The 11,596-nt window shown below is 36.5% G+C and overlaps 1 pseudogene; it reads right to left on the reverse strand.

The window, feature by feature from the left end:
• Positions 1–275: 275 nt before the first annotated feature.
• Positions 276–10,856, reverse strand: LOC138170949 (short coiled-coil protein B pseudogene; annotated as a pseudogene).
• Positions 10,857–11,596: the final 740 nt, after the last annotated feature.

Consider the following 11,596-nt stretch of genomic DNA (forward strand, 5'->3'; position numbering starts at 1 on the left):
AGTTGAATAGACACAAAATCTGAAAAAAAAACACAATTAAGTGAACTGTTTCCAGTTATTTGCCTCCTTTTTAATACTTGTCCTATCTCAGATACTTTTATCTTTTATGTAACTGATTGTTAATGAAATTACTAATCCAACATGAGAGACAGCAGGGTATACTGGATAAAGAGCTTTAGGAAGACCTGTGTACCTGTCCTGTCTCCTCTATATGCTGGTTCTGTCACCCTAGGCAGGTCACTTAGCTTCTCATTGGCCCAGGCAACTCTTGAAGACTACAATTTATAAAGAAGCTCCCAAAGAGTGTTACTTCCTCTATGGGAGCTCCCTATATCGATGAAGTCATAGATCCAGTTCTAAAAGTGGAAAGAAAAAGAAAAATCACATACCAAATAATGTTTTCTCCTAAGGTCTTACTGTGATACTTCATCACAGAATGAAGATAAGCCTGGACACAATGTCTGATAGGTTAGAGAAATTAAAACTGGAAGGAATCCTAGAGGTCGTATAGTCTAAACCCTTAATTTTTACAGATGAAAGAAATGAAGCCCAGAGAGGTTAAACAATTTGCTCAGCAGAGCCAGGAAACAAATCCTTATCAAGCTCTTTGTTCTTTCCTCTTTGCCAAATTGCCTGGCAGATATCATTGCCATACCTGGTAATGTTGTCCCTTATCTGAAAGCAATCTAGCTGAGTTCAGGGAATCTTAGCATGAGGTTCTGTTGTAGTTTAAATCCAGGGATGCCAAAAACTGTTGAGGTGGGGGCTCTGTCCACCCAAAACTGTCGCAGTTTCATGATGTGTTGTGGTGGAACCATTTCACAGAATTCAGAGTCAGACCACTGTCATAGTAATGGCAATTAAAGATTCCCCTGTATTGGCTTGGTTTTCAAATTGATTGTGTTAAAACCCAGAGTTTGTTAATCCCACCTGTGGGATGGGCTTGTTGATGTGAAAAGAAAGTCCTGAATTGGGAGGAGCTGGTGATGTAGATTTGGAGAGACACTAGAGAGAGGCGGAAGATCTTTTTGGAAGCAGCACCTCGTGGAGAGAGAGAGACTAAGAGAATTGCTGGTGGCCGCTTTGAATTGCCCTGGACTTTTGAGACCTGCCTCCTGAGCTGCCAAGGACTGAGGAGACATGGCTGTTTTGCTGGTACTTTGTCTGTCTGTTTTGATGTTATTTTGCCAGATTTGTCCACTGGTGAAAGACTGTCCTTTTGTTGAAGAAGTCCTGGAACCTGGCTGTTCGCTAAGAAGGCCTGCGACTGTCCTGCAGACAGAGAGTGAATACTGCCCACTGGTGAGGGACAGTACTGTTGTTGCAGGGGTCTGGAGACTGTCCTGCAGACAGAGTGAATACTGTCCACTGGTGAGGGACAGTGCTGTTGTTGCAGGGGTCTGGGAGCCTTTCTGTTGGTTCAGAAGCCCTGAAGAAGGATTTTCTTGTTGTATGTTTACAGAAATCCTGGGAGAGGGCTTTGCTAATGTGTTCAGGGGTTCTAGGACTGTTCTACAGACAGAGGATAAATTCATGAAGGGACTGGCAATGTACCTTGTGGCTTTGCTAAGCCTTGTCTCCCCAGGAACTAAGATTGCTGAGAACTTGCCTCGTGTCAAGATGAAGAAAAGACCTCCATTTGGGTATTAAGTGCTGTGTTTAAACTTGATGTAACTCTGGGGTAGATTCAATTGTGATCCAGGGGTGGGGAACTTTTGACCTTATGTTTGGAAACTAATCTCCATTTGAGAAGAGGGGCTTTGTGGTGGACTTAATTAAGGTATAGCCTAGGGGTGGAGAAGTATTTAGAACAGAGACTTTGTAATTGATTGAATGATTGGAAGGTCCTGGGGTGGGGTAGTCCTTGGAGATTATTTAATCACACTTAGTAAATGCTGTAATTTGGAATGATGTCATGTTTTGATCTTCTTTGTTCTTGGTTTGTCACTGAATAAAATAGAGAGCACCTATGCTGGTAATTTGAACCTGGGAAGATTGCCTTTGCTTGGTATTATATTACAACCACCTCCAATCCAAGTATAGGAATTATTGAGATAGACACCTCTTATGAAGCGGTCTAAGTTCCAAGAGGAATCAGCAACTTTAGAGAAAGCTAGATGGATTTTTATAGGGTAAAGATGCAATTACACAACAGAAATTTACAGAGTAGAGGAATATCGTTAATATTAAAAAGGCAGGAGTTTCTTAAGGGATTAGGTAGTGGAGGAGGGGTCCCATCTATGGTTTGTTGGTTAAACATTCTGATCATTCTCCCCTCCAGCTGGCTAGCTATTGTGGTCCTGTCTTGGGCTAGATGGATGATGTGATTGTGATTGAATACAAGAACACACCTGTTTCTGTGGGAATGGGTCTGGGGGCAATGACCAGGGAGAGACAGTAGCTAGGTTCCCATAACATGGATACACCTGCTGTTTCTGTGGGAACTAAGAGTTCAGGGACACACCTGTTGTTCTAATGAGCAATGAGGCATATAAAAAAAAGACAGGACATGGCCGGGTGGAGGGGTGGGGGTGGGGGTGGGAGTGGGTTAGCTAGGGGAAGTGGGCCTGCTGTTCAGTATGACCAGGTCTATAATGAAGTTAAAATATTGGGGCTGGGGACAGCTTTATTAGGATTCCACCAGTTCCCTACTGGGTGATCCATCTACTAATTCATAAGCTGCCTCAATGAAGAAAATTGTTACACTATTAAACAAGAATGACTGCTGAGTAGTGAACATTAATAAGAATGATAATAATAGCTAGTATTTATAGAATTCCTCAAAGTTTACAATGCACTTTAAGAAATATTAGTTCATTTTATCCTTACAAAAACCCTGAAAAATAAATGCTGTCATTATCATCATTTTATAGACAAAGAAATTGTGGTAGATGAAGGTTAAATGAATTGTCCTGTGTCACATGTCTAGTAAATGTCTGAGGACAAACAGGCAAACCTTGAAGATATTGTGGATTTCAGACTACCCCAATAAAACAAATATCAGAAAAAAAATCGTCACATGAATTGTTCAGTTTCCCTATGTATATAAAAGTTACATTTATACTATATTGTAGTCTATTAAATGTGTAATAGTATCTTGTTAAAAAAACCTATGTACATATGTTAATTAACACACATATGTAATGCTTTATTGCTAAAATATGGAAACCATTATCTGAGCCTTCACCAAGTTGAAATTGTGTTTCTGATGAAGGGTTTTGCTTCAGTGTTGATGTCTGCTGATTGCTTATGGTGGTGGTTGCTAAAGGTTGGGGTGGCTGTGGCAATATCTTTACATAAGAGGACAATGCCGTTTGCCATATCCATCGACTCTTCCTTTCACTTGATCACTTTGAGGACATTGTAAGGCTATTAATCAGACTAATTTCAGTATTGTTGTGTCTCAGGGATTGGGACAGCCCAAGGAGAGGGAGAGATACTGGGAATAAGCCATGTGTGGAGCCGTCAGAACACATACAGCATTTATTGATTAATTTCCCAGTCTTCTATGGGTGCTCCAAAATAATTACAATAGTAACATTAAAGATTACTGGTCACAGATCACTATAACAGATATGATAGTAATGAAAAAAGTTAGAAATATTATAAGAATTACTAAAATGTGACACAGAGAAACGAGATGAACACATGCTGTTGGAAAAATGGTGCTTAAAGTCTTGCTCAACTCAAGATTGTCACAAACCTTGCATTTATAAAAAATGCAATATCTGTGAAGAAAAATAAAGTGAAGTACAGTAGAAAAAAGACGTCTGCATATGAGCCCAGGTCCTGTGCTCTATTTACTCCTGGTCCTGACCCTTCTAGTTTTCTATCCATTGTATGACCTAACTTTCTTGTCTATATCCTTGAAGTGTGAAAATACTATGTAGTCCAATGCAATCAATCTGGGTCAACACGACACGAGTATAATTGGTTGAAAAGTCAGAAAGTCTCTCATGTCACCATGTTTGTTTCACACAAATGATCCTTTACTTACTTAGATTTTCCCACTGAATGGAGTTTCTCTGCTGTAGGCATCCCTTCTATGTACACAAATCAACCCAGCCATGTCTTCTCATCCTGCATAATTCTTGTGCATATTCTCTCAGAGATCCACGGAGGATCTACTCAACCAATCAATCAAGATGCATTCATTAAGTGCCTACTATATACCAGACATTGCGCTTTATCCTAGGGATACAAAAAGTGAAAAAGTTCCTACCCTCAAGAAACTACTTTATAAATGGGGGAGATAATGCATTCCTGTGTATACATAGCATATATGCAGAATGAATATGAGGTACTTGTGCCCCTTCCATTCTCCTTTCTACAGTCACCATGGACTTAGTTGTTCTCTCATTTTTACCTGTTATCTTACAATTCCCTTATTTAAATGTATTCTCTTTTTTCCCGTCAGATTTCTTCAGAATATTGTCTGAATTTCCATTCGACTCAGTTGTTTCTACCTCGCACTTTTAGCTATCTGCATGTTGTATTCCTCTTGGGAAATGTAAACTCCTTAAAGAAAGAAAGGAGGCCAGTTTACTTTTTCTAACTTCAGCACCTGGTACAATGCTTGGTACATAGTAGGAAGTTAATAAATATTTGTTGAATCAAATTAAACTGATTTGCCTGATGGTTTCATGGCAAGCTGACTATTTGTGAGATTGAATTGGCTGAACTGACCTGCTGCTTTCATGTTCTAGGAGCATATGCCTTAGGTATCCAACCCTTTGCCCTGATGCCTATCTGAAAGGAAAACTCATTCTGCTGACAAAATAATTAACCTTAGTTCCCATCAAAACTTTCGTTTTTCTAGGTTTTGATTGTTTAATAATATCACACTGTGCTTTTCTCTCACATGGGTTGGCACATAGTAACTTCCTGAGGGTAAGTAGCAATTTCCAGTAGCCTGGTAATAAAGTACAGAATTTTGAATCAATTTGTTTTTTTTCTATAATGTAGTTGAGAAACAGCATGAATGACTCAAATTTAGAGAGAACTCTCAAATCCCCCCCCATCTCTTTTTCTAAATAAAATTTTGTGAATTGTGGAGACCCCATGAAGGAACAATTCCTTATTCCTTGCAACTTTTCTATTTGGGAGAGCCATTGTAACAATCAGAAACAAGTTCCTCATTGTTCCCTCTGCCCTAACACACAAAAACCCCCAAATCACTTCTAGCCCAACTGGGTATCCTGTGAGCAACAGGAAGGCAATAAAAATTGTCTAATGTAGCTAAACTTTTCCAGAACTCTTGGAGACAAGGAAACTGGCTGACACTACTGACAGATGATCTCTACCATGGTCAAGGGCAAGGGAGAAACAGAATTTTCTTCCATTGAGTCTAGTGAGGGATACAAGAGGACTTTATTTTTCTTCTCTCTTTGATGCTAAGGGTTCTGACAAGTGGTTTGAAGCAAAATACCCAGTGATTGATGAGGCTTTGATATGGAATCAGAACTGTAAGTAATGGCTATTTTTGTGGAAGCTCATTGGGTTTTAAATGAAAGAAAAAAGGTGTGGTGTTTTATGTCCTTCCATATAAAACTTTTAATTTAATAAAACCCTTTAAAATGGCAAATAATCATATCTGTATGATAATGTTGAGCTCTGTATAGATCAAAAAACCTGTAAAGATTCAACTTCAGATTTAGTAATAATATCACAAAATTATTTAATCAGGTAGGTGGGGAATTGGTAGAGAAGATGGGAATTATTAGAAAACTCATGTTTAGGGTTCTGAAAACATATCAACATTGACCTCCCAGCCTGCCCTCTAAAGCATTAGGTATTTATAATTTTTTTCCTAAGCCTGAGGTAGAATAAAAGTTTCTGTCTAAAGTATAGAGGGTACTCAATTGCTGAAGCAAAGTTTCAAATTTTTATTATTTTGTTTTTCTCCTGGTATTCACACTTGTACTATGCACAACAGTTCTACAGTATGTCTCTAGGTTATATGCAGGGTCTTTGGTTTCTCCTACTAGATTTTCATTGCCTTCTCTCTGCCACCCAAAAGCAAGTTATAAAATTGTACTCTGGGAATTATTATTTTTTTCTACAAGCCTTCTTCACTAGTCACACAAATGTGTATTTTAGTATTTATTAATGGAAGGCAGCACAGCATCCTATCACTTAAAGAGCATGTGCTGTGAGCAAGACATGTTTTATGTATGTGGCCAAAGGCAGTGAGGCAAAAATATAGTTGATGCTGGTGCAAAATAATATATTGAGCACATTAGCTCTATGTGCAAAACTCTCAGTATGTTAAAGAACAGATTGTGGTCATCATGATAGCATAAAATTTAGATCCTCTCTCCGTCCCTTCCCCAAACACACACGTACACATTCCCATCAATCAATGGAGCTTTGAAAATGTTAAAATTCACATAGAACAATGAAAGAGAAACTCCAGTCTATCTTCAGTTTCTGTATTGCCTCCTTGCAGATAATTAAAATCCCCAAAGAGAAATTATGACATGTCTCACTTCTAGCAAAGCTCTTACATCTTGCCATCAATGTTCCTTGCTACTTTATTGCAAAGGGCCCATCAGATATCAAGGCTGCCCAGAGATGGGCCTGTCAGGAGGTAGCTGAAGACCTCTCCCTATAGCCATCCTTAAAGACCATTTTTTTAAAAAGTTAAATGCATTAACCTTGCTCTGATCTTGGGCACATCCCTGCAAAGCCATTCATAGGCAGTGATAATTGAAAGGTATGAATTTTTATATAGATTTAGCTGTTCAAGTATTTTTCCTGAGGCAAAGCCAAAGGCTAAACCTGCGCCACATGTGCTGCTTGCAGAACTGGAGGCTGTTGTTAGGCTTCCCCCAAAATGAACAAAGAAATCATGACTTCTTTCTTGGGCTAATTTGTGTGATGTCATTCCTCCTCCCCACATTTTATTCCTCCTCCCTATGAAGTTAGTAATAAAACTTTCCATAATTTCTCAACTTTATTTTTCAAAATTTAGTTGTACATTTGGATGTTGTTCACAGGCTCTTTGATAAGTTCTTTTTTTTTTCTTTTTCTAAATCATATAATTTTACTTTGCATCTGATAAACTATAAAATGAAATGCTGTTTTTGTAGAATTAAATTCTGCTCATAACCAATACCATTTAGATGGCAAACCTTCTGTGGATCAATTGCAAGACAGCAAACATATTAGAAGTCTGTCTTAAATGAAAAAATATATTTAATAGAAAGCCCACAAATATTTCAGGGAAAATCAATTACAGTTTGATTTATAGAAATGCCAGCAGACTTTACCTAACAGGACTATTATAGCAAATGAGCATTGCGTTTATCCACTCATTCTGTAGACCTGGATGTCGAGGCAAGCCTCAATGAGATGAAGCCACAGCAGCACTATCACTCTCAAAAGGGTAATGATATCTACAAAAACCACATTAGGATTGTTATCTCCAAAGTCCTGATTCAGGAGCCATTAATAATTTTGTTATTGATTGAAACAGCATCTTTCTTCCTCTGAATTGTGATTCTACAAAACACCCACCCACCAATATTACACGAATCACAATGCCAAAATCCAAAACCCCTTAAAATTCATAATTTACATTTCTAAAAATCTCTGCCCTTCTTTCTTTGGTTCTCCCTTGTTTTATTTTTCTTTTTGTTTTTAATTTGATTTCCTTTTTTTAAAAAAATTGTGATTGTTTAGATTTAAAGACTTAAAACTTTTACAATAAATAACTTCTCTATAAAAATTAAAACTCTGTAATGGCTTTTTCACAGAGCTAATTCTTTGATTGCATAGATATATCTGAGGCAACAAAATACACTTAAAATAAAACTGGAAATGTAGTAAATTTTGCCTTAAAGGGGTAAAAAGACAGAAGCTCCCCAGTATAAACTTGATTACCTTATTGAAAGAGTAAAGCCTTCAAACCCTCTCAAGTCACAAACCAGCAATAACTGCAAAATTCCTTTAATGAAAAACATGTTTCACCTCATGAGTTTTTCCTGTCTTATAGTATAAAAACAATGTGGAAGTTCATATTTAAGTTGCTTGTATTTTTTTCTTAATAACCAGAATATTGCTTTCGTGATGTTTATTATTCCCTCTTATCCAAGAGATAATTTGTTAAGAAATTAACTTAAAAGGAGCCTTATGGTATAAAAAGCAAACATTCTTGACCTGAAAACAATACAAGCAGTCTCCATAATTTCACTCTTTACAGTTTACCTTTAAAAAGCAATGTGCTTTCCTCTTTATCTTTCCCCCCTAAGGGGGGAAAAAGTTACATTCTGTTGCTGTGTGGCTTACCAGAGCAGTGCAAATCTGAATTTGACAAAAATCTCTTGCACTGTCCTTATGCACTGGTTAGAGAAGCATGGGGTAGATGATGGTATAACTAATCAGATTTGGAAAAGATTTGATTTCTAGGCAGAAAAAATCAGTTACTAATATTATTTGTTTCAACTTGGAGAGAAGTCTCTAGTGAGGTGACCCAGGGATCTATAACTGACTTGTGTCATTTGAAATCTTTTATCTTTGAATTGGATAAAGGAATGGATGTCACACTTATAAACTTTGTAAGTGTCATAAAACTGGGAGGCTTTGAAATACAGGATTAAATGTTAAGAAACTTTGTACTGAATCTAAAATGCTAAAATTTACTAGTGGTGAATATAAGGTCTTAGATTTGAAACTGAGATAAATATATTCAAAAGTACAAGTTGTCAAATATGTGGTTAAATAGCAGATCATAAAAGTGAGGTTTTAGTTGCTTTTAAACTCAATATTAAACATTAAGTGTTTTATTTTTATTTTTGGTTCAGATCTATGATTTCATCAGTGTAGGTAAACTGGTATGGAAAGTTCCTTTATTGATGAAGAATTGGATATTTGTCCTTTATCTCCTAATTTTAGAGTAATTGCTGATGCACTAAGAGGCCATATGACTTCTCCATAGTAACATAGGCAGCTTGTGCAGGAGGCAGGAACTGAAACTGTACACAGGTTTGTGTCATTCTATTTTTTTAATCACACACATTTAAAAAAAGCTTTTATTTACAGAACTTCAGAATTGCAATAAAGTGTTCATAAATTAGGTAAGAAATGGAATTCAAAATATTTACTTTGACTGCTATATATCTGTCTATGTTTACATCTACACACACAGAGCTAAAATCACTGTCTAATTTTATTTCAATACCAAGATATAAGCTTGCTCCTTGTTTAAAAGAGGCTCTAATCTAAGAAAGCCAATATTGTAACTGAAAATAGTATATGTCTTTCCCATTGACATAACCCCCAAATTTTTACATTTAATTATTAACAGACATTTAGATTCCTGTGCTAATTGGAATCTGTAATAAAATTTTTAAAAAATGCCAAAACATACCTAAAACCCAAATAATTGGATTTTGAGATAATTAGGGAGAAGTTAAAAATTGATTATTAACTTGTATTACAGGCAAAATTCTGCCATGTTAAGCATGTGATACCAAAACTCTAAAAGGTTTTGCAAACATTAATCTTTCTGTTCACTGGAAACCTTGAAGATTGACATTTGGCTAATGGATAGTCAGGTTTAAACCACTTCCCCTACCACTCTTTTTCCTAAGTGACAACCCAACCTGGATCAAAGAGACTAGATATTAGACAGGGATTGGGATGGATTTGGAGTTAATTTGTTTGCAAATTGCTCATATATTTTGGAGATGTAATCTGGAATTATTTTTGTGAAATGTATTACTATTATGAATATGAAATTAACATTTCTCATAGAAAGTGGAGGTTACAAAGAGTAATCTATATTTTCTTACATCATTTGTCTATTTTCTTCTATTGGGTGTAGGCCAATAGGTTTAACTCATCAAATTTTAACATGCCATATGTCCCAGTTGAGAAAATAATTCATTTTGGTCAATTTTAAACAGCTAAAGTTTGGGTTCTTATTGTATTTAAATAAGTTTGTACTTTAAGTGACCAAATTTTGGGGTAAGTACTAATGAAAACAAAGAGATGTGATGGAAAAGAGGCAGAATGTGATTGACAAGTTAGATAAAGCTATACATTAAGGAATATGATTTTGGTCACTTTTTCACAAAATGGAAGTTATTTTACTAAATTATAGCCTTAAATGATCCTTTAATGAGTCTGTAATTTCTTAACCTTACAAATTAAATTCAATATTGACAAAACATTTATCTTTAGGTTTTCTTAACAAATATATGCAATTCTAATTATAAAGTCTCTACAACACATTTACTCTTTTTTTTTTCTTTTTGGAGGGCAATTGGGGTTAAGTGACTTGCCCAAAGTCACACGGCTATTAAGTTTGTCAAGTGTCTGAGGTCACATTTGAACTCAGATCCTCCTGACTCCAGGGCCGGTGCTCAATTCACTGTGCCACCTAGCCACCCCCAACATTTACACATTTTCAAAATCTAACACACACATGAATTCTCTGGTTTATAGTAGTGATCTCAATTCTCTTTTGTCTCCCATACCTTCTAAAGTAATCAATGAAGCTAGAAACTAACATTTTTTTAACTTGTAGGGAGCCTATGCAAATTGAAAAGAAGAAAAATAAGCAAATCCAGCAGCAAAACCAAGAAGTAAAACAGGGACCAACTCCATACTGCCTCTTGCTTTTTGTGTAAGTTGTCTTGAAAATACTAGAAACAGATGTAAGAGTTTCCATATACTGACCAAAAATTTGCTTTTCTGATTGTAGTTTCATATTACTTTTCATGACTGCATCTACTCACATAGAAAGATCTTGAAGTGTATTGCAGTTGCACCACCTGATTAATAAGCTGTTTTATCTTTTCCAATTCCACCTCATTCTAAGCCTCAATAGCAGCCATGTCAGCACCCAGCATCTTGATGTGTGAACTTTATCTTGAACATAGTGGACTTGATGGAAATTCATGCTAGAGAGAGCAATCTCTGCTCCTATAGTTTACCTACCTGCTATTCCCCATGACTCAGTTACCTGTGATAGCTCACTCTTTCACTTTTTATCACTCTAAGAAATGTCTTCTATCAAGGTAATATTATTTTCAGGTTTAATTGAGTGTAGTCAAAAACTGTCAAAAACAATAGCTTCTGTCCCTGGAGTCAGGAGGACCTGAGTTCAAATCCAGCCTCAGACACTTTAGATTTACTAGCCATGTGACCTTGGGCAAGACATTTAACCCCAATTGTCCTGCCCTCCCCCCTCAAAAAACAAACAAATAATAGCCCATTGTATTCTTCCCTGTTCAGACCACCTCTAGGAAATTGTACTCACCACATTTTAGGAAAGACATTAATAAATTTAAGACCATTGAGAAGAAGGCAACCAGGACTATGAAGGATCTCGATTTCATACAATTTGAGGAATGGTTGTAGAAACATTGTATGTTTGACAGGGATAAGAAAAAGGCTAGGAAGGGATTGACAGTGTGCTAGCTTTCTCCAAATATTTGAAAGGCTGTCATATGGGACAGTAAATTGACTTGCTCTAGTTGGTACTGGAGGGTAGAACAAAGTGTCTTGAAGTTGTGAAGACACATTTTGAAAATCAATATGGTGAAAAATTGTCAAGTAATTCAAGCAATCCACAAACTAAAGTGATGGG

The sequence above is a fragment of the Petaurus breviceps genome, unplaced genomic scaffold (assembly GCF_028583685.1).
Source record: "Petaurus breviceps papuanus isolate PSGF00001 unplaced genomic scaffold, PetGlider_PUasm1.0 126, whole genome shotgun sequence".
NCBI classification, from domain to species: Eukaryota; Metazoa; Chordata; class Mammalia; order Diprotodontia; family Petauridae; genus Petaurus; species Petaurus breviceps.